The following is a 25,264-nucleotide window of genomic DNA, read 5'->3' as shown; positions in this document are numbered from 1 at the left end:
GCAGCATTTGTGCACCGCCGCCGTCAGTGTCAGCCAGTTTGCCGTGGCATACGGAGCTCCATCGCAGTCTTTAACACTGGTAGCATGCCGCGACAGCGTGGATGTGAACCGTATGTGCAGTTGACGGACTTTGAGCGAGGGCGTATAGTGGGCATGCGGGAGACCGGGTGGTCGTACCGCCGAATTGCTCAACACGTGGGGCGTGAGGTCTCCACAGTACATCGATGTTGTCGCCAGTGGTCGGCGGAAGGTGCACGTGCCCGTCGACCTGGGACCGGACCGCAGCGACGCACGGATGCACGCCAAGACCGTAGGATCCTACGCAGTGCCGTAGGGGACCGCACCGCCACTTCCCAGCAAATTAGGGACACTGTTGCTCCTGGGGTATCGGCGAGGACCATTCGCAACCGTCTCCATGAAGCTGGGCTACGGTCCCGCACACCGTTAGGCCGTCTTCCGCTCACGCCCCAACATCGTGCAGCCCGCCTCCAGTGGTGTCGCGACAGGCGTGAATGGAGGAACGAATGGAGACGTGTCGTCTTCAGCGATGAGAGTCGCTTCTGCCTTGGTGCCAATGATGGTCGTATGCGTGTTTGGCGCCGTGCAGGTGAGCGCCACAATCAGGACTGCATACGACCGAGGCACACAGGGCCAACACCCGGCATCATGGTGTGGGGAGCGATCTCCTATACTGGCCGTACACCACTGGTGATCGTCGAGGGGACACTGAATAGTGCACGGTACATCCAAACCGTCATCGAACCCATCGTTCTACCATTCCTAGACCGGTAAGGGAACTTGCTGTTCCAACAGGATAATGCACGTCCGCATGTATCCCGTGCCACCCAACGTGCTCTAGAAGGTGTAAGTCAACTACCCTGGCCAGCAAGATCTCCGGATCTGTCCCCCATCGAGCATGTTTGGGACTGGATGAAGCGTCGTCTCACGCGGTCTGCACGTCCAGCACGAACGCTGGTCCAACTGAGGCGCCAGGTGGAAATGGCATGGCAAGCCGTTCCACAGGACTACATCCAGCATCTCTACGATCGTCTCCATGGAAGAATAGCAGCCTGCATTGCTGCGAAAGGTGGATATACACTGTACTAGTGCCGACATTGTGCATGCTCTGTTGCCTGTGTCTATGTGCCTGTCGTTCTGTCAGTGTGATCATGTGATGTATCTGACCCCCGGAATGTGTCAATAAAGTTTCCCCTTCCTGGAACAATGAATTCACGGTGTTCTTATTTCAATTTCCAGGAGTATATATATATATATATATATATATATATATATATATATATATAATTAGTAGTTCCAAAATAGCAATTAATTATTGAAGTTGTATTACATGGATTCGAAGTGTACTATATTATAATTTTTAATACTGCAACATACACAAGCATCTGAAACGCGAAATACACACATGATAACAAAACGTGGTAGATCAGTAACTTATACTAACACATGTTAAATTTACACTAACATAATTTTAAAAATAGGTATCATCTCCTTTTTTCTGTTCTTCTGTTCAGTGTCCTGTTGTTGGCAGAAGGCAGTCAGTGAATCTCTTTAGGAGATGCGAACCTCCCCAGGGAGATAGGCAGCTTTAGTGGAAGTGAGGTTGTGGCCTGCTGCGAGTCTTTTCCATCAGTACTGGCACCTGACCTAGTTTAGGGCAGAAAGTGCCATGCCACTACTGCCATCCCCAGAGAATAATTGAAATTGACATTTTTGCCTTTTCTGCACGATCATCAAAGGTCGAGACGCTGCAGTGCACCCTGACCAGTATGGGAAAGCAGTTACTTTCGATCCAAAATTATGGTCAACGGGTCGAACTCAGTTCAGAGTGTAACCATTGTACTTTGCACGAAGTAGCCGACCATTCGAGGAGATGATACTACAGCCCGGTACCAACATTGTGTTTCTTAATGTGCGTTTTGTATGTCAAGGCTGGGTATTTTCTGCTGTATTCCCCCTTCTTTTCATGAAATAAGCGATATTCTCGTCTGTCACACTGGCAACAGCAATGTGTCTTCCCCTCCATATGCCATTTTCAAAAGTATGGCAGCTGATGGTCGTCAACTAAGATTCTGGGCTATTCTGCTACAGGCAGCTGTGTTGGGCGTTCCGCCTGCAGTCTGTTGATCAGCGAGTGCTACTGTGGTTGGGGAAATGTGGTAGCACGGTCCACATTCTGAGCAGCTCATTGTTTGCTTCCTTTGCTACGCAACGTGTGTTGCTTGATTTGGTTATCATTTGTAGCTTCTTACTGTATCGTTGAGGTTGATTTAGCAAGCTGACCAAGTGAACAGATATTGTTGCGTTTTCTCCATACAGTCTCCCACATTTTTGGTACTTTCCCACAGTGTTCGAGTCATCTTGTTGTTTGATGTGAGCTTTAGGGAACTTTTTTCTCTGGTAATTTTATTGTGATTTATGTCAAAAATGGTTCAAATGGCTCTAAGCACTATGGGACTTAACATCTGAGGTCATCAGTTCCCTAGACCTATAACTACTTAAACCTAACTAAACTAAGGACATCACACACATCCATGCCCAAGGCAGGATTCGTACCTGCGACCGTAGCAGCAGAGCGGTTCCAGACTGAATCGCCCAGAGCCGCTCGGCCACAGCGGCCGGCATTTATGTCACTCATCAGATCAAGTAATTATCTGTTAATCTGAGTATTGACTTAGATTTCAAGATCCTTTAAACTGTCCTATAACTTTTTTGTTGTTAGCGACCCACTAATAATACCACACCGGTAGTGCATCTTCCCAGTGCTAAAAAAGCAAAACCTTCGTCTCAAGGAGGAGGGAGGAGGAGATTAGTGTTTAACGTCCCGTCGACAACGAGGTCATTAGAGGCAGCGCAAGCTCGGGTGAGGGAAGGATGGGGAAGGAAATCGGCCGTGCCCTTTCAAAGGAACCATCCCGGCATTTGCCTGAAGCGATTTAGGGAAATCACGGAAAACCTAAATCAGGATGGCCGGAGACGGGATTGAACCGTCGTCCTCCCGAATCCTTCGTCTCAAGTCCACATGTCTAGTACTCTCAATAAAAGACCCATCGAATAGTGGCAGAAAGTGGAATAACATTGCTTGGTGATATATGACACTAATATCATATCACTCCTTCATCCCTCTCTCGAAAAGAATGAAAACATCCCAAAAATAGCAACACTCATTCGTCATCTGGATTAGGCATCCCAAAAATTAACCAACTGAAACAACCACCGCAACGCAAAAGGACTCCTTACAGTCTTCCATCAGGATAAAGAAAATAGCAGGGCATAATGTTGCCTGTCTGATTTATAACGAAAAACATGACACGAAGATGAGTACGGAACCTCAAGTTTGAACATAAAATGTAGCAGCAATATCAGGAACCTCCATTGCATATCACATAAATCTAATTTTCATTAAAATTATCTCCTGGCCTGGGTTCAAGATGTAGGCCTGATACTTAAATGATTTAATTAATCAACATTTTCTTGTGCTACGTACTGAAAAGTCTGTGTACAACATGCATATTCTGTGGAGCTGTTCCCACCAATTTCAGCTTATGACACATAATTACCACAACAAAAGAATGATTAGATGTCGTACAAAAATGTTTTGCAACACTGGGATGTTGAAATTACAATTATAGAATAACTTGTTCGTATGAATGTGCAGCAAGGAAGACTAATATTTGGAAATATTTGTGCCAGAAGGACTTGGTGTAAACATTATGTCTCACAGGAACCGAATAACTAGCAGCATTTGACATAGCATCAAATAGTCTGTATAATAAAATGTCCTTATTTGTCTTTACTATTTACAAGTTACATAATGTACTGAACTGTGATCAGAACGAGACAAAATAAATGAAGTGATCCGACAGTTTGAAAATAGGCTCTAGTGTCGCCCCAATGGACCAGATGCAATTGTTATTTAAGAAATATGATATGAGCACAGTAGATATGGACGTGAACTGCATCACTAAACAGTTTCATCTACCACTAATTTACGTTAAGCAGTGAATTGTTATGAAAAATTATTGACAGTATTTGTGATTCCTAAGAAATTAACTGTCTTTATACATCAAATGGTTCTCCGCAAAATGGAATGTTTTCACGTGGGCTTGATTTATAGAGTACCATCAAAACTTCCCTCACTCTGAGACACAGCTCAGATTGTGTAAGGCTACGCTCATTTAAAAGGAGGACCAATTTACCTCATTCCTCTTCTTGCATCTGTCTAGGCTCATCTGTTCCTACAACAGTTGTAAGATTTAATCAGCAAATTTTATAATTGTGCACAACATTTCAATGACACATGGTAATCCTGACGTTAATCGTTCCCATGAATAACATCAGTGTAAATGTTAATGTGCAAAAGTGAGGATAAAAATTTAATGAAAGAGAATTTTATCGTGATGTTTGTTGTTAATTAACATCGTGAATCAAGGCAAAGAATATATGATTTCCACAGCATAAGTTAGGTGCAAATCCTGACTTAGGTAATCTAATTACTCATAATCTTACTCTTGTCTCGAAACCCCCAAACGTTTAACAAACTGCTGGCACTCTACCATAGATCTGTCCATGTTATCGTTTAAGTGAGATGTGCTGTATGTACGGCTCGTTCACAAAGGTTGGCATAAACCATCCAAAGGAAGACGCAATTCCGAACATAAACACGGTTAAGATCGCTCAGTACTCTATTGACAAAAGCTGTCATCTGACAAATACTCAAAACATCACAACAATTAAACCAGGGCATAATTAGCAGCAGGTAGTACGTCAAAAACTCATAACAATATCTTCAGTGATCATGCAGAACTTAAAATACATAAATCAGCCTCATGCCACACACAAAAGTTACCTCTCACATCAGAATACTATTGGCTACCCTCTTCCAAACTCTAATATAGGTCACAGAAACTAATGCTTTCCCTACAGAAATTTTACCATCCCACAACAAAAATTATTTCACGCAACGAGCAGATAGAAACTCAAAGGAAAATGAGGTGAGGCACGAGAAGAAAAAAATACGATCTTAGAGGAACAATAAACACATCACATTCTGTTACCTTATACCTTCCTGAGGTTTCTGAAAAAGAACAAATAACATACATCATCAGAATCCACCGACGATTCTCACTGATCGTAGCTGCATTTCATGATCTAAAACATTTGCAAAACAAGTACACTGATGCAATTTGGGATTATCACGCCATGCGATCGAGACACCTGTAAATGTGCACAAGCAGACATTCACATCTAACAAAAAAAATATATTTTCGGGGGTACAGCTAGCTGCAACGCCCTGCCCATCTTTCCACTCCTGACTTACTCCCTAAAGATACAAACTTGTACACAAAGTGTAGAAATCAAGGTCTCATAAAAGCAAATTATATAAAAACTTACTACTAAACACAAACAACAACATATGAGGAGGAGCATATAACTAATAGAGTTACTTAACTCACACAAGCTACGTACCATTAACTAAGACAGACCTATTGCACAGATTCATTCAGATTTGAGAAGTGGTATGTTCAAATTTCCCTCTTTCCCTCTATCATACCCAGGATGGCTGCATTTGCAAAAACCAAGCGTTTTATATGGAACAGCCCAGCATACAGGGAGAAAAACTTGTGCATTTACCCTTTTCTTTACAGGAGAGGCGATGGTTTCTTACCAAAACCTTCTGTCCTCGGTGGAAGAAACACTGCTTCATTTTGTGTGCATTCCTCGTCTGCTGTTGTAATGCCCTTTCCCTGGCGTCAGCAATTTCCACCGCAATCACCTTTCTACACCTCTTCAGACACTGCAATGAAAAAGCAATCATTTCTCTAATTCTGTACTCTGGTTCTTGATTCATTAAAAGTTCGGTTGTATCCACCTTGGTTGAGTCTTGAGGAATCTGATTCATCACTAACTCCAAATCGTTGATGTATTCATCCCAAGTATCACACCTTTTGTTGCAATAGATCTGAAAAAGCTTTATCAGCTCTCACAACATTCTCGCTGCTGGATTGGCTTTTGGATAGCATGTGGCAGTATAAATTCCCTTCATCTTCCTTGTCTATAGCATCAGCAGCCATGCCTTCATATGCAGGTCTCTGTCTGCGTTACACGTGAGAAACTTCCACTGCGAGAAGAAGCGCTTGCCATGAAAGTTCTGTGCACTGACAGATGAAGGCCCCAATACCGCACATGACTCTCTCGGAATGGGTCTATCTCATGCAACTGACAGCGTGCCACTAGGCTCCAAATTCTAACAAATGGCTGATTCTGAGCCTACTCTCTGTTAGAGTCTTAATGGCTCCACAACTTGGGAATCCTAGGTCTCTCTCTTTAGCTTCTATGCATCACATTTGAGGGAGACAAACTCCTCAGTTTCTGAGAACTGAACTGTGCTGTTGCTTCAGATTCACTTCACTTCCCCAGAACCCGCTTTCTCTGGGATGCTGATTTACTTTGTTTCCTCCATAATCCACATTTTTGAGAAAGTGAGGTGTTAGGTTCCTCCACTTTCTTTAAGTTGGACTCAGCCTGGACCAGCCTCGTCACTTTGCTTCATACTTCTTTTGAAGCCCTGCCTTGCTTTTCGTCCAGTGATTTGAACCGGCCACTGCATCCCCACATAGCGCTGCCATCTCTTCCCGAAATCGCTTCCTGATTCTTTCTTACCTGCTTCCTGTCTCTCTCACGCTTCTTTTATGTCCACCTCCACTTGTTTCCTATCCCTTACACTTTCCCACCTCTTTCCTGCATTTACTTCCTGTCTGTTCCTGCAGTCTCTGACATTTGTATGATCCATAATGGAACATCTCCCATGACTCCAGAATCTAAGCTGCTCAGTGCCTCGGTCGAATCCATTTCGTAAGCATTTCTAGTTTTACTATGTTTGGCTGGCGATGCATTTTTCTGGGATTCAGGCAACGCAATCGCTGCTGACGTTGTCCCTTCTCCCAGAATTACAATATGATTTCCTGTGATTCCATTAAATTCTCCTGGTTAAAAACTCTCCTTGCCTCTCTAGATTGCATTTTTCTACTCCTACGCACGAATAAAAGAAATGAAAACAAAATTTACTACACAGTGAACTACACAAATTTAAGATTAATGTTGACTTAGAGCACAAAAATATCTTCACACACAACGCAAAACATCTTCAAGTGCAATGTAAAATCTACTCAACAAAATCTCCCATTGGTACATATATATGCACCAACTTAGCATATGCTGTAGTTTCAGATTAATTTGCAAGCTATAAAATCGGACAAAAATGGTCGATACAATCTCATGCACCCCAACATGTGTCTCACTGTGCCATACTAACTGCAGGATAACGAAATAAACAACGGCGCCCCTGCACTTAGCTATGTCAGTTGCTGGCTCTACTCACAATGGCTTGAAACAAGCCGCAGCCTTACTTCCGTAAAAACTGTCCATCTCCCTGGAAAGGTTCACTTCTCCTAATGATATTCACCGACTGACTTCTGCTAACAACAGGACCCTGATACGACACTCAGTGTGCACCTTCCCACCATGAAAAATACGAGCCTTCGGCCCAATCCCACATATCCAGTACTCTCAATAAAATAACAATCAAATGGTAGCAGAAAGTGAAACAATATCGCTTACCCAAATGTCACAGTAACGCCACAGTATGCCACAATGATGGACTTTGCATGTAAAATATCTAGCTGGAGAGCTGCCAACCATTCAAAAGACTGATAATGATGAAGAAGAATTAAAAGATGAGGGTGATTATAACATGTACGGAATCGTCCACTCTCGCTCATTTCTCCAGAGCATCAAGAAAGATAGAGGTTAATAACGCTTCTAAGAACCTCCATCCAGTACTGTACACTGATCTGCGAAGTGTATAAATTGCTGTGGAAGAATAGTAAGCCCGCAGCATTCAGCGTTGTTTTTTTTTCCTTTAAAACTAGGAACTACAGAGCTATCTTCCTATATCACATACGTTAAGATGACTCGAAGTTCATAGTGACAAATCAGACTGAAAAATGGAAGTAAATTTATTCCTGGGTAGTACGTTCAGGTAAGAGGATACTGTAGTGAAGAGATATTACTCGTAAATCGCATCATTTTTACCACATATTATGACCGAAGACAAATAATCTAGTGCAACAAATTACTTTTTATGTATAAATTAAAACAGGTTGATAATGTCAACTTTATGTATAACTCTTAGTGCAACGTTTATGTATTGAGTATCAGGTACACTTGTTAGTTAAGCGAAACACTTTCAATGACCCATCAAACAATTTGTGGTCTTACTCAACGCTGCAGCTGGCAATAAGTTGTGCTGTGCAACGCATCTGTCATGGTTATCGATAGCGTCAACAGTGTTTTGTTGCTAGAAGTTGCGGAACATGCCAGGATCGTGTATAACACGTTCGAATTATCCAACGAAACAAGATTGAGACAATGTCACTTACTGGAAATACAATTGCATAAACATTTTTCTTAAAGTTCTGGATAGATACATATACCTGAAGCTGCAAGTAATTGCGACATGGAGACTCTATTTATTCCACCCTAGTATAAGCGAAGGTATAATAGCAACACAGAGTACAACATCTTCTCAGTTCGCCAATGTTTATATGGGTGGCCGACCAGTTCCCAAACCTTTACCGTCAAGCCTTTATTTGCTCGAGGTTTTTGGTGTCCTCCTTGGAGCAATTATCCGTCAATAGGCGATAGTTCACGTTTCACAATCTTGAACGGTCAATAGTGTAGGTACACCACTTAACCATTAGCGTCGGATGTTCCAGTGCTTCTACCCGGCTTACCAGTAGAGCTGGACAAGGAGAAGCTTTGCTCAGCCGCATACCCAATGTATCCGTAAAAGAAAAAGTACTTCATGACGAACGCGTCAATAAATATCCCAATTTTGCAGGAAGCTCTTGTAACGCTTGCACATATGAGCTCTTAATGCGTGGTGCAATCGCGTGATATTTCAACCGTAACTCCAGTGTTCGATCACAGTTGAAACTTTTGACTTTCGTCGAAACGAATGTAAGTTGTGTGGATAAAAAAGTTGTGTACAGAAGAATATCGGCAGTTCACATGTGCCAGAACCAATGTAAAACAAAGCTGCGTCGCTAAAATACATTCATTATATCTGGAAGATAAGAAGACACCCAGACTGGATCTGTATACACTATAAGTGAAGGTATCAATTTGCTGATCTGAATCAATGTGACTTTCATACAACTGTCCTCAATGTATTGCAGTCTCAACTGCTTTATTGACTAGAAACATAATAGCAAAGTTTTTCTGCAGATACTGAGTAACTTATCAACAGGTCAACCGATACCCTGATGACTAGTTTTCTGTGACGATATAAATATCAACTTCAAAGCATAATATAATCATGGCTAATACTCGGTTTAAGGATATGGGCTACTTGTAAATGGTGGAAAAATCGAAATTTGTTATGTCTTTATTAAGAGGAGCCGGAGGTGGTCAAATCGAAAAACTTACGATTTTTTTTGCTACCGAAAATTAATTGGAACATTCCTCTTTAATGTAAACTTTTAATTATTGTTCCACTCGCCCTTGAAGTGGAGTTATTATCATTTTCCCCACGCCTGCAGAGGAAATGGGCGGCCGCTGAATGCATTTAACACCCTCTCGTGACTTCCTGGCGAACTGCTTGGGATTTTCTCGGCCTTTAGGCATACAGCGCCTTATGTTACGCATACAGCGAGTTTGCAAGGGTTGGCTACTTTGTTTTCTGTGACAAATATTACCCGTATTTCCTTACAGCTTACTCCTATTTTCCTCAGAATTTCGAACATCTTGCTCCATTTAATATTGTCGTACACTTTTGTTCTGGTTACGATGCCACGTTTTAGTAACCGTGTATATAAGAAGAGGAAGAACGTAGGGAAAAGAAAATTAACACTAATACCAAGTTGCGATACTACAATGAATAAGAGCGCGGAACATCGTCTCTTTGCTGTTTACCTTTTCGAATTAGTTCAGTGTTGCGCCTATTGTTGGTAGTATTATACTTCTTGTGTAAAGCGGGTAATATGCAGTATGTACAAGAATCAGGAGGGAACAGTAAAACCAATTTTTCATGACTTAGCACAGCCAGAATTGTTACACAAATGTCTACACGAAAAGACGCAGAATCCTAATGAGAGCGTAAACAATTTGATTTGGAAAGTGATTCCTAAAAGGGTGTTTGTAAGCATAAAAACACTACACTTCGGCATTTATGATGCAATAGCAATCTACAACGAAAGGAACAGTGTGAAGTGTGAAGTTCTGAAGGCATTAGGATTTACAGCTGAGGTGAACACTGTACGAGCACTAAGAAATATTGACAGAGAAAGGATAAGAGGAGCAGAAAGAAGAGAAAGGCATATGACGTATGATGGAACAACAGGCCAGAAAAGAAGACAGAAGAGGAAGCTTTTGGAGGATGAAGAAGAAGACCCTGATAATCCATCCTATAGTGCAGGAATGTATTGAGAAACTTTGATAGCCATTTCCCGTAAATTAGAATTTTTCGAATATAAGGAACATTTTCTCAAAATCCACTCAAGCTAGAGAGATGAAATTTTTATACAGCACTCCTAGTGGTCAAACTTACATTGTAACACAGCCATTTGGCAATATGTTTAGTAGTTTCATTTCAGTTTAATTATAAAGCAATTATTTGCAAAAAAATTTGGGTCATTAATAAAAAAATAATTGGAATGAAACTAGAAAAGATACTCCAAAATCCCTCCGTCATAACTGCAATACTAAACCACTCTATATGTAAAAAAAATTCAAATTTTTCTATTTGGTAGTTTATTCATAAATGTTCCTCAAACTTAGTGATTTTAACATGGGCAGCATAGGCACCTCCGGCTCCCCTAAAATTCTACAGTCTCTCCTGATTGCATTGATATATACATTATAGAGTTTCAAATGAAAACTGCCCTATATATACCGAATTTTAAAGTTACATTCAAGTATGCTGCCACGCCCCCTTTATTTCAGTTGCAGAAACCAGTATTATTTCGAAAAGAACTGAGGACTTTCCGTTTCCAGCGATTATACATATGTTACATTATATATGTTGGTAACAGAGCAGGTTTCTAGTGTGTGTAAATGATTATCTTTGCTAGTATTTACTTTTGTTTCGCTGAAGCAGTTTGTTCACGCATTACTGAATGTTTGTTGCCTAACGGCTACATATGTATTTGTGGAAGTACATATCCTTTAGTGTGTAATAAATACGAACTATGCCACGCATCAATAAATTCAATAAAAGGAAATGCCGTGGTAACCAGTTCACAAACAAAGCAAGCCACAGTGTTGAAAGTAACCTGTGTATCAGTTAGTTGTTCATGGAAGAAACTCCCACATGCCACACATCCTGGTGATTCAAATTTTTGTGTTAACAAGGACGCTGTTTGTAGTGGATTTGTTCTTGCTGATGTGGGCATCTTATCTTCTTTGATAAAGGAAGTGGCGAAATGTAAACAACGTGATGGTGTAGGCTGTCTGGATATAACTGGAAGCGTTTAGGGTTTAGCGTCAAAATTAGTTGTTCTGTGTGGATCCTGCAATAAATCTAAATCGACAATGACTTCGAACATTGTGCATAATTCAAATGATGTGAATCTGAAGTTAGTGTTTACAATGCGTGCAATATGAAAAGGAAAAAAAGGCTGCTCAAACGTTTTGTTGCTTGATGGAGTTTCCGCCTCCTCCCAGTATGTTCAGCAAGTACATAAAAATACTATCAGGTGCCTTGACGGTTGTGTGTAAAGCATCTATGAAACATGCAGTAGAGGAAACTAAATATTAGTGGAACTAGGGACACTGCTGTTGCACTTGATGGCACATGGCAACGTCGAGGACATCGTTCCTTGAATGGCGTTGTAAGTGCTACTTCTCTGGAGAATGGAGAAGTTGATGTTGAGTGCTTATCTAAGTACTGCCACACCTGCCATGGTAACACTGAAGTACATATTGAACATCAGTGTTCTAAAATTATGATGGTTACAGTGAAGGTATGGAGTATGATGGAGCTCTAAAAATATTTCAGAGGTCGGTGCCCGTTTATAACGTCAGATATACGAAGTACCTAAGCGATGGGGACTCTAAAGTCTTCAATAAAATTAATGACTTCAATGTTTGTGGTGATATCCTGGTAACAAAACTGGAGTGTTGTTGATATGTGCAAACGAGGATGGGTGCTAGATTGAGGAAGCTCACTCTGTTAAAGGACTTTGCCCTAAAGGAGCAGAGTCTTCGTGCGGTTACCAAAAAGCAAAAGAAAGTGGTCAAATGTACCACTATAAGCATTCTCTTCCTGAGCCTGTTATGAATGAAATAAAACCAAATTTTAGAGGCCTCAGTGACCCCGTTTTGCTTAGTAAATGTCTTCCTGGGGGCACTCAGAATAGAAATGAAAGTTTCAACCATTGTATATGGAAAAAATTACCCACGAATGTTTTTGTAGGACTAAATAGATTAAAAGTTGGTGTACTAGATGCAATGATATGTTTCAATGATGGAGTGATAGGAAGGTTGGAAATCCTGAGAAATTTAGGCATAAAATGTGGCTCTAATATGGAAGAACAATTGCTTGCGTGTGACATACAACGGGTGCATGAAGCTGAAAGATTCGCTCTTCAAGTTACTCAAGAAGCAAGAAGTGCTAAAAGGAATGCCAAGTGGAAGCTTGAAGATGAAGAAATGCTGCAGGGTGAAGACTATGCTTCAGGAATGTTCTGAGGCACAGTTTAATTGGACTCACATCTTCATTCGCAATTTCCCGCAAGTTGTATTTTTCAGAATTCAGGTACAAATATTTCCTAAAGTTTATAAATCGTTGCTCGAATTTTTTTTCTGTATCTTTCAATAGTCCATACTTATGTAGTAGACCAAAGCTTTATTGCAGAATCAACTAAATTATAGAAAAAATAACATTTTTATTAGGAAAAAAATTATAAAAATTAAAATGTAAGATGTGATATTTATTTATCCTTGTAATATACATAATAGGTGGAATTAAATAGGTCTAGTACTTCAGCCATCATGTAGTGCATATCTGTTAAAAATTGGGTCTCCTTCAAAAGTATAACATTGGGTTAAATGGTACCTCAATTTGAGCAAGCATTTTGGAAAAAAATTACATCAATTTCTTTGTAATTTTTAATAACCCTAGACAGGTTAAAAAAATTCAAAATATTCTAATTTGTTTAGAAAGTGTGGTGAATTACCTGATATCAACATAAAACTGTATAACATATACATTATAAACAGTGCCTGAAAGACACAGGTGCTGATTTTTACATAATATTGAGCCAGAAAAGTACCATGTATCCTTAAGAATCATGAGAGAATGTTTTATCCGTGGACAAGACCTGGAGACACAGGAAAATTTCAGATTGATAATGTAATGGTGAGACAGAGATTTCGAAGTCAGATTTTAAACTATAGCATTTCCCAGGGCGGACGTGGACTCTGACCATAATTTATTATTTATGAATTGCAGATTAAAACTGAAGAAACTGCTGAGAGATAAGAAATCGGACCTGGATAAATTGCAAGAACCCGAAATTGTTGATAGTTTCTAAGAGAACATTAGGCAACGACTGACTGAAACAGGAGAAAGAAATGCAATAGAAGGCGAAGGGGTAGCTTTGAGAGATGAAATAGCGAAGGCAACAGAGCATCAGATTGGTATAAAGAAAAGCCCAGTAAAAATCCTTGAATTTAATACAGAGTAGATAAAAACATAAAAATGTAGCACATGGAGTAGGCAAAGGTGAAAACAGACGTCTAAAATGGTACTGATAGAAATACCAAAACGGCAAGTATCGTTGGAGGAAAAATGCTTGAGTAGTGGAAGGATAGATGGCACCTATAGAAGAAAAGTAGCTGTATAAACAAGTCTCAGATGGCAAGCCAGTACTAACCAAAGAACGAAAAGCTGGAAGGTGGCACGAATATTTAGAAGGGCTATATATAAGTGAAGTGAGCTAGAGACTAATTTTGTAGAAAAGGAAGAGAAAGTGAATGAAGATTAAATGGAGTATTTGATACTGCCAGAAGGGTTTGCCACAGCAATGAAAGACTCAAGTCGAATCAAGGCCCTTGGAATACACGACATTCTATAAGAAATATTCATATCTTTGGGAGACCCAGAGATGATCAAATTATTCCACATGGTCCACAAGATGAATGAAACAGGCGAAATACCCTCAGCTTTCAAAAAGAATGTAGTAATTCCAATTCCAAAACAGGCATGTGCTGACTGATGTGAATATTACCAAACTATCAGTCTAATAATTCATAGTTGCAAAATACTGACACTAGTCATTTACAGAAGAAAGGAAAACCTAGTGGAGACCGGCCTCAGGGAGAAAAGTTTGGGTTCCGGAGAAATGTAGAAACACGGTGTGGCAATATGGACCGTACAAGCTATCTTAGAAGATAGGTTAAAGAAATGTAAACCTACGTTTATAGCATTTGTAGATTTAAAGAAAGTTTTTGACAATACTGGCTAGAAACAACAGGGATAAAATACAGGGAGCGAAAGGCTATTCACAACATGTAGAGAAACAAGTCTGCAGTTATAAGTATCGAAGGACATGAAAGGGAAGCAGTAGCTGAGAAAGGAGTGAGAAAGTGTTGTAGCCTATCTCCGATGTTGTTCAGTCTGTTAAGTGAGGAAGCTATGAAGAAAACCAAAGAGAAATTTGGAAAGTAAATTAAAGTTCAGAGAGAAGAATAACGTCTTTGAATATTGCTGATGACACTGTAATTGTCTCAAAAACGGCAGAGGACTTGGAAGGGCGCTTTGACAGAATGGATAGTACCTTGAAAAGAGGCTACAAGATGAACACCAACAAAAATAAAGCAGCGGTAATGGGCTGTAGGAGTTAAATCAGGCGATACTGAGGGAATTATATTACAGAACAAGACACTAAAACTAGTAGGCGAGATTTGCTATTTGGGCAGCAAAATAACTGATTATCGCAGAAGCAGAAAGGATACAAAATGTAGACAGGCAATGGCAAGAAAAGCATACTAGAAGAAAATAAATTTTTTAATAGCGAATATAAAGTTTTAGGATATCTTTTTGATAGTATTCGTCTGGAGAGTAGCCTTGTGCGGAACTGAAACAAGAACTATAAGCAGCTGTGACAAGAAGATGATAGCAGCTTCTGAAATTTGGTGCTATAGAAGAACGCTGGAGATTAGATGGGTAGATCATTCAACTAACGAGGAGGTACCGCAATTATCCAAACTGGAGTAAAAACAAATTATGGCACTACCCGACTAAAGGAAAGGAATGGTTATTACGACACACCCTGAGGCATCAAGGAATTGACGATTTGATAACAGCGAGAAGCTTTGGGAGAGCAAAGCTCGAATGCAGTAAACATTTTCAAATGGATATTGGTTTCAGTAATTATACAGAGATGAAGAGACTACGTCAGGATAGATTAGCAAGGAGAGCTGCATCAAACCAGTCTTCGGACTCAAGACCACAACGACAATAGTGTATTTAGTGCCATATATGGCTGACAACGTGATACTTTAATGTTGACATTCCATCTGCAACCGCTACACTATCTCCTCGGATACTATGCCATTCGAGTGGATGTTTAATGTACAAAACGATAAAAGGCGAATAACTGAACTGCATTTAGCCAATAATTGCGAAGATTATTATGAGTTCTACAAAAGACGTCAGAGAAGCATGTTGCTGCATTTAATATAAGGGGCCAAACAGATGGAAAAAAAATTAAGTAGACAGTTTATTATTTCGAAAGCAATCGCCATAACCGTTAATACATTTATCTCACTGCGATACAAGACGGTCATTGCCTTCGTGGAAAAATATTTGCCGTTGCCCGCCGGACCATGATTGTATCTGGACGTGCACCCCTTCGTCCGAAACAAATCAAAGGCCACGAATATTTCTCCGGGGTCCCAAAACTGTGGAAACCGCACGGGGAGAGATTGGAAATGTATGATGGTTGCTGACGAGGTTGCAGAAGTTCCGCCCGAAAGTCTTTACCCATCCCCCATACAGTCCCGAACTCTCTCCGTGCGATTACCATATTTTTGAAGACCTGGAGGAAGACAATCGCGGTCGTAGATTTGCTTCGGACGAATAATAATAATAAACAGTTTACTTAGTTTTTATTTGTCTCCTTTTCATTTGACTGCCCCTTATGGTTCTGATTGAAAGAATGCTACGGCTTACCGTATTTTACCTCTGATGCTTCAGAAAAGATACGTTGGTCGAGAGTAGCTTTCGCATCATGTGTCATTGTCACATAACCTAGCTCGATGAAACTTGGACCATACATAGAAAGATCTTCTACTGTATGGTACAGAAGGTAACTGAAACAAACATGCAATGGGACGAACAGAAGTGACACTTTTGTTCGAAGGCCATTATTACGTGGAAGTCAGCACGATTTATGATGGTTTCCTGTAATTACAGAAGGTGGGACATGGTTCTCAGCAAGGTGTGTGATCACCGTGGATAGCAGTGGCCCGCTCTGCAATGCGCTCGCGTGCTGGGCACCATGTTGGTGAGGAGTTCTCATGGTAGGACGTTCCATTTCTGCACCAGAGCGGTTGACAACTGTTAGATGGATGTGGACGTGCTGCAATACGTGTCTCCAACGCGTCCAAAACGTGCTTGATGGGATTTAAGTACGGGGAACGGATAGATCAGTCCATTCACCGAAAATCCTCCTGTTGCAGGGCTCCTCCATCTGTGCTACACAGTGCGATCGTACATCGTCATCCAAAAAATGTAGTCAGGGCAGAATGCACCAATGAAGAGACGTACCGTACATGGGAAAGGAGTACAGCGCCACAATAACGTTGACTGGTGAGCGTACCGTTTTCTGCATCGCGGTGTAGCTTGCTGTCTAGGTTTCGAGAGGGTGCGTTTCTGGATGAAGTATCGAATATATTGCTTCCCCCTACTTATACCTCCCGAGGAGATCACGAATGTAACATTAGAGAGATTCGAGGGCGCACGGAGGCTTTCCGGCAGTCGTTCTCCCCGCGAACCATACGCGACTGGAACAGGAAAGGGAGGTAATGACAGTGTCACGTAAAGTGCCCTCCGCCACACACCGTTGGGTGGCTTGCGGAGTCTAAATGTAGATGTAAGTAGATGTAGATGTAGAGTCGGAAGAACACCACCACAGTGGACCTTAAGTGATTGTTAATTGATACACTCTGTCTTTTCCCGTTCCTTCAACTATCTCGAGCTGTGGGGCCTTCCTTCAACTATCTCGAGCTACGGGGCCAACCCCATTTGGCGCTATAGTCACGCTGACCTCACGCCATGTGACGTCAGTCTTCCTGTGTACGACTGGCAGACACTTGACAACATGCTCCCGCACTTTCATTCATTTCCATCAAGTAGTGAGAATGTTATATTATTTTATCTACCTCGTTCTTAAGTTTTACAGTCTCTGGTTTAGAGAGACAGAATTAGTAAACTGAATTTACACACATAAAAAAAGTTTTGCATCACCCCAGTTCCCAGAACTCCTGAAGATAGACGTTGAGTGTGAATATTGTATCACAGACATAGTCCCTTTGACCAGAGATGTCACTAAGCCGGCCCAAAGATGTAAACAACCATCCATGAGCAGCGCCTATTAGACAGAGGGTGTCCGATAGTCGCTCAGTTCCAGTCATTCCACCAGGAAGGAGGTACACGGTTCGTGTTGTTTGTAGTTCAACCATTCTCACACGGTCAATACCGCGGTTCGATCGCGTCCGCATTGTTACTTTATGCCACGAGGGGATCTCAACAAGGGAAGTGTCCAGGCGTCTCGGAATGAAGCAAAGCGATGTTGTTCGGACATTGGGGGGGGGGGGGGATACAGAGAGATAGGAACTGTTGCTGACATGCCTCGCTCAGGCCGCCCAAGGGCTACTGCTGCAGTGGATGACCGCTACCTACGGATTATAGCTCGGAGGAATCCTGACAGCAACGCCACCATGTTGAATAATGTTTTCCGTGCAGCCACAGGACGTCGTTTTACTACTCAAACTGTGAGCAATAGGTTGCATGATGCGCAACTTCACTCGCGACGTCCATAGCGAGGTCCATCTTTGCAACCACGACACCATGCAGCGCGCGGTACAGATGGGCCCAACAACACACCGAATGTACCGCTCAGGACTGACATCACGTTCTCTTCATCGATGACTGTCGCATATGCCTTTAACCAGACAATCGTCCTAGAGGCAACCCGGTCATGATGAATGCCTTAGACACACTGTCCATCGGGTGCAGCAAGGTGGAGGTTCCCTGCTGTTTTGGGGTGGCATTATGTGGGGCCTACGTACGCCGCAGTTGGTCATGGAAGGCGCCATAACGGCTGTACGATACTTGAATACCATCCCCTGACCGATAGTGCAACCATATCGGCAGCATAGTGGCAAGGCATTCGTCTTCATGGACTTCAATTTGCGCCCCCATCGTGCACATCTTGTGAATTACTGCCTTCAGGATAACGACATCGCTCGACTAGAGTGGCCAGCATGTTCTCCAGACATGAACCCTATCGAACATGCCTGGGATATATTGAAAAGGGCTGTTTATGGACGACGTGACCCACCACGGAGGGAACTACGTCGAATTGCCGTTGAGGAGTCGGACAATCTGGACCAACAGTGCCTTGATGAACTTGTGGATAGTATGCCACGACGAATACAGGCATGCCGCAATGCAAGAGGACGTATTAGAGGTACCGGTGTGTACAGCAATCTGGACCACCACCTATGAAGGTCTCGCTGTATGGTGGCACAACACGCAATGTGTGGTTTTCATGAGCAATAAAACGGGCGGAAATGATGTTTATGTTGATCTGTATTCCAATTTTCTGTACAGGTTCCGAAACTCTCGGAACCGAGATGATGCAAAACTTTTTTGATGTGTCTATAAAAGAAAGAGAGTGCGAAAAAAATCGGTAGAAGTGCAAAAAATTAGGAACGACATGAGCAAATTTGTTTCTGGCCACACAGTTGTTTCTTTTCACATCTGGAGACACGCAATGAAAACTATATATGTACTCACTGAGAACTGGACACTGTTTGTCGATGACGTTGGACTTCGGTTTAGTACAGTTGTTCCCTTTGGTATTTGGAGTACTAACGAGCATCCCCCGGAGGACTACCTTGCCTCTTAACGATCTCTAGTTCCTTCTGGGACCGAGAAGCTGTTTCGACCAAGGCCTTCACAGCTCTTGCAGTTCTTAGAAGATTTTAAACTCACCACTTCTCCGCTATAAGAAGGAAATGTTAAATATTTTCTTAGCATAATTTGTATGCAGAAACCATCAAATGCGAAGTTCTCCCGAGCTCAAAGTTCGAGAAGCTCGCCTCTCACGCGCACAACACGTCCTCTCGATGGTGAAACCATCCATCTAGTCACCCCCTGCGGAACCGGGGGTTAGAATAGGCCCAAGGTATTCCTGCCTGCGTAAGAGGTGACTGAAGGGAGTCTCACACGTTTCGGCCTTAATGAGATGGTCCTCTGTAGGGTCTGGCCTCCATTATTCAAAATTATCCAGAAGTTGCGAGCCAATTTGGGAAGGGCGCCTTACATGGTGCATAGTGTCTATCATGCGCTGAGACCTCTCGCATCCTTCGTCGGCGCGGATCTGCACTTCCGCTGATTCTCCAGCTGTTGGGTGAGGTCACCATCCGGGGTGCGTTTTCCTTCATCCTCTGTGCAGTATCGCTTTCTGTGCTGTCGACGGTAATGGACTTCTTAGCTCGTTTGCGCCTGATATCCAGCACGGTAGCGAGTCCGTTGTGGTGGGGCTGCTATGTACCCTGTTGGTTGTAGCCTGACGATGAGCTGCACGTCAGTTTAGCGCGGCGAGGTGTCCATTTTGTCCGGCGCGTCCACTAGGGTCCTAGGGTAATCAGGTTGCCACCAGCGCCTTCATCTTGGCCTTCGGGGGTGACACATTACCCGAGAAGGTCAAGGTGACGATCTACCACTGTGACGTGGTGGTAAGTTACTATGGGACCAAACTTCTGACGTCATCAGTCCCTAGTCTTACACACTACACTTTTAAAAAAATCTTTATTGATACAATACAATATAAAATATAATGATACATCAAAACCCACCACCTTATCTAATTAGTGGGTCTATACGTGATGCAACATGAAAACAAAGCAGAATTGTTACGAAAAACTTTCAAGTACTGGCATACCTATGAACAAGGTTACTCTAATTTATCAATGTACTCTAATTCTAATCTACTCTGCAGCATTACAGTTGTGTCAGTTCATATATAAACCTACTGTTGTGGCCTGCTCACCCAGCTAATCCCAGTGAGCTTGCCCCTGGCACTGGGCTGGCCAAGTTAGTTTGAGTCGCTGCAGTCCCTACTTGGTTATTGTTCTTAGTATATAATTCTACATACACACTGCTTAATGTAACTTAAACTAACTTACGCTAAGGACAACACACACACCCATGCCCGAGGGAGGACTCGAACCTCAGAGAGGAGGAGCCGCGCGAACCGTGGAAAGACGCCCTAGCTGTGACCTAAAGCCATACATCCCTCCCCCGATGCAGTGCTTTAAGTGCTGGAAGTTCGGTCATATGTCTTCCAGCTGTACTTCCAGCGTCACCTGTCTGGATTGTGAACGACCTTCACATCCCAATACTTTCTGTGCCCCGCCTCCCATCTGTGTCTACTGCTGAGAGCACCATTTGCCTTGCTCGCCAGACTGCAGGATTCTCCAGAAAGAAAGAAAAATAATGGGATACAAGATCCTGGACTGACTGACCTACGCCGAGGCTAAGAGAAAATACGAGAGGCTACATCCTGTGCATATGACATCAACCTACGCCGCCACTACGACAACGGTTCTACCATCTTCCGTTCCGTCGCGTACATTGGCGCTCAGAGCCGTCAGACTCCATCTGCCCCCTTGATGGTGGGTGGCACTTCCCTCCCTGTTGCTCTTGCACAACCTACTTCAGGAACAACACCCCCTCAACCATTGGGGACGTCAATCCCCACTTCTCAGCCGGAGAAGCGTAAGTCTTCTTCGACTCCTCTCGCCAGGAAGGGATGCCTTGGGCCACTCCCTTCCCAGGTTTCTACCAGTGGCAAAGCTGACACCAGCCAGTGGCTGAAGCAACCACAGGTAGCTGGTCGTAGGGCTTCATGGGCCTCCTCAGGCCCTGAGACTAAATTAGTGAAGCCTCCCCGCCGGACAAACATAAGAAGCAGCGAGAGAAACCTAAAAAGGAAAAGAAACCCAAGAACCAAGGCACTGTAGTGGCACCCAGACCACCACTACCTACAAGCTCTGTGTCTGAGGATGAGGTGGAGATTCTGACTTCCGCTGAGCTAGATCTCGCTGGGCCCTCAGACACAATGGATGTCGATCGCACAGGAACTCATCTGGTGGCAGCAGGTGACCCTGAGGAGTAGACTGCCTTATTGCTTAGTCCAATTGTGGCTCCACTTTCAGTTACGGAAATTTCTGACTTTACAGGATAACGCAATTTTTAGCATGCAATACACATTTATTGGCGAATATAATTTACAATTCTTGTTCACGCTTACAGAACATATTAATTGGTACAGACTTTTGATCATTTTACCTTCTATTATAGGCGATAACGCTTCGTTTCCTGACACCACATCATCTGAAACGCGTTCCATAGATTTCCGGTACTATGGTGCTTTTGATAGACTGCCTTGTGTGATGTTGCTAATTACATCTGCAGAAGCACGAAGACCCATTTGTGTAGCGTAGGCCATTTCGTCGACGGTACCTTCTTTTCGAACCTTTTCTGTCCTCCTTCGTTGCGTCCGATTACTCAGATCGTTCCAGCTTGTGGAAGGACGCCCCATTGTGTCTTCGAACCTTCATATTCAATTGTGGAAGACACAGGAACGTTGAGTCACTCGTCTATTTTTTGGAAGAATTGGATTTCGTTCCCGCTCACTTATTGCCACCTCTTCTTGAATTCCGATACCAATCTAGCCGTGGCATCTTTCAGACTTTCAGCAATATGTATGGATGCTTCCATTTTTTTGTCACCTTCATCTCAACAATGTCAGTGACCACGTTGATTTCACAAAAATGAAAGTTTCCTTTCTCGTGAAAGAAATTTCTTCGGTATTATCCAGAGGTTCTGTAGAAAATGGAAGAATAGCATTAACAGAAGAATTATCTTAACTAATTTCCTGTAAACAATATATCAGACGCAAACATTACGAAAAACTGCCAAGAGAGCACACATCATCACTTAAAAATTATAACCGAAAGCGAAATCGCAGCTAGTCGCAGCTAATTTTTCGATATGTTTTGAAGAAATGTTTAAGCTACTATATCCATTCGGTTTAAGAGCGGGGGTTGGCAGGGTTTTTACTTATTGCTTTTTTGAGCAGGACTTCTCGGAACGTGACCAATAAAAATACCACTATTTTCATTAATGTTTTACTATTTCATACATTGGCAATAATAATTTCGAGCAACACATTCAAATCGTACTTACTTTCTGGATAAAAATCAATTTTGCAGAGTTCAAACTCGTTAGCTTTTCGCGATGCTTCATGCGTCCGAACTTAGAGTTACTTTCGACGCACGACGAGTAAACAATGCGGCAGGTCCTATACTCACGAACGAAGTGCGTTCTTGAGCCAGATAGGGACGATACCCCTTTCTTATCGGTCATAATACATACTAGGTGTACCGCTACAAATACTCCAACGATTGAAAGTCCCTAGAAAAAAAAAAATTTTCCTACTTCTTGTCAGCTGTTTTGGATTTCCGACCAGTGTGCGTCGATATAAAGTATCAGCTGGATACAGCTTACAGAGTGAGGATTAAGAAGTTTAATGAAGATATTTGTAAGAACGGTTAGGTCCTTAGCACGTTGATCGACTCTGTTAAGTTCTGTGAGAAGTTTGAACTAGGGGACATGACGAGAAGTTTACTCCAGAGAATCTTGATATTTCAGATAATTCTCATTTTTTGTTCGGTTTCAGTGGCACATATTTAATTAAAAATTGATACAATGGGATACAGGCAAGACTGAAAGCAGTGTATGAAAGAGCAGATTTTGTACATTATTATGCCCACTAACTCTGCCTCATTGTAGAGCGCTGTGCAACACAGCAGAAGGAACTTAGAATATTTTTTAGGAATTTTCAGGCATTCGCTGCTTCCTTCTCAAATTGAGTGACAGCAACTGCCATATTGGATAATGCTGTGAAGAAACATATTCCAAGGTATGCTGACACAAGATGGAACGCGATGTGTGAACAAAAAAGAAGTAAACTGAGTGCCTTGGCTTCATTGATGATGGTTATAGTAATGATTATCCAACAACCAGGAAAGCAGCTGAACTTCTCAACAACGACCGAGAGTTTCTATTTTGTCTTGAGTTTTTCAATAAGGTCCTGCCACACTAATACATCCTGTTTAATCAGCTGCAACATAGAGATGTTGATGGTGTGAAAGCTGTTAAGATTGTCTCTAATTTCAAGTCAGAGATACAACTGCCAAGAAATTCTCTTGATCTCGATCATCATTGGGATATCGGGAATGGAAATCGATAAATCGCCGGCCCAAAACGTTTCCGTTTTGTAGACTCATGTAAAATTATTGTAAAGGAAGTCTGTGACGTTGTTATGGCTAACACCGACTAGCGTTTCCCATTTAGCAATTACATGTCAGTAATTAAATTATTCCAGCACAGTTTTTTCCAGGCACAAGCTGTTATTCCCCGACAAAGAATTTATTTGACTTCAGTGAAAATAAACTGCCACAGGACTTTACAGACTGCAAACGGAGCTTTCACAGTTCTGAACTGTATCTACGTGAATAATTTAGAAAGTTTTTTACCGGAATCAGTGAAATGATACCAGTGACTACAGCGAAAAGCGAGAGATGTTTCTTAACACTGAAAAGAATAAAGATTTTCACTAAAAGACAATGAAAGAAAAGAAACTGAATACGTTGGCTATGTGCTGTATAGACAGAACACTTCTGAATGTGTATCATTTTAATGAGCTTGTAATGGACCACTTTGGTGAAGGGAAGGCGAGGATAGTGGACTTCGTCTACAAACCTATGAATTAAGGTAAGAACATCGTTTTAATTTTATTTCGTAAATTACCGTCCTGCCTGCAGAAAACATAAAAACTACATATTTGTGAGTAAAAATTTTTATATATTGGAATTAGAGTAGAAAATTGTGTTAGCAGAAGGTTTAAATTACGTCAGTTGTTAATATATTAAATGCTATATTTTCTCCGTTCAAAAATTGTTCTGAAGAGACAAAATGTTGCATAGGAGTGTTTGGACAGTCGTGCCGCCTCTTTTAAACTCCAGCCCACCGGACGCCACTGGTGAAGAACGGTCTCAGGAATAGGGATTTTGATACGGTTTTAAATAATAGGTGGGCTGATGTACGAGAAAGGTTTGTATATATAACTTATTACCGCTACACCAGAAATGTCTTATGAACCTACCCAAGGGATACACTTTGATCTTGATCTGATTTGAATATGTTTTAGTGCAGAGCACAACAAGAGACCCATATTTTTTATACGTGGCCACGGCCGTTAATGGTGTGAAACACCCGCTTGAAAAAAACTGAGTTTAATATTTCTGAATGAATAGCGTTGAAACGGTAACACGCATAAAAAAGCAAATTAAAACTCTACGGTTTTTCAAGTACTTTACATAGGTGCACCCAGATTTGTCGAAAAAGTCGTTTTTTTGGAAACCCTCCCCCACCCACATACACTATTTTGTTTTCCGTTTCGACATTAAACTAACAGAAAACATATAACATCATTAATACCAAATTCAATCATGTATGATGAAGTGATGTTCCAAAGATGGATTTGTCAGAAATAAGCTAGAAATATTTCTGTACTGCTGTACCCGTTCTCGATATGTGGCCACTTCAACACCAGTTGTCATATTGGGTTGTTTAATAAGTCTTTTCCAGATTAACATATTCTAAATGTATATTCTACAGAAATTGTTCTGTATACAGATTTGCTTTTACTTTTATAAAATATCTTGTGTTGTATTTGCGTTTTCTATTTACATTTGGTGTATTTTTTTCAAGTTATAACCTTAGAAGATTTAATTATGTTGTATTTGAAATTGTTCCTAGATTACTGGTGTAGCATTATTGTAAATCTGTACAGTAATGAGGCAGCGCAGAATTGTTCGGATC

The sequence above is a fragment of the Schistocerca piceifrons genome, chromosome X, assembly GCF_021461385.2.
Source record: "Schistocerca piceifrons isolate TAMUIC-IGC-003096 chromosome X, iqSchPice1.1, whole genome shotgun sequence".
Taxonomy (NCBI): Eukaryota; Metazoa; Arthropoda; class Insecta; order Orthoptera; family Acrididae; genus Schistocerca; species Schistocerca piceifrons.
Note: the sequence above shows the minus strand (reverse complement) of the source record.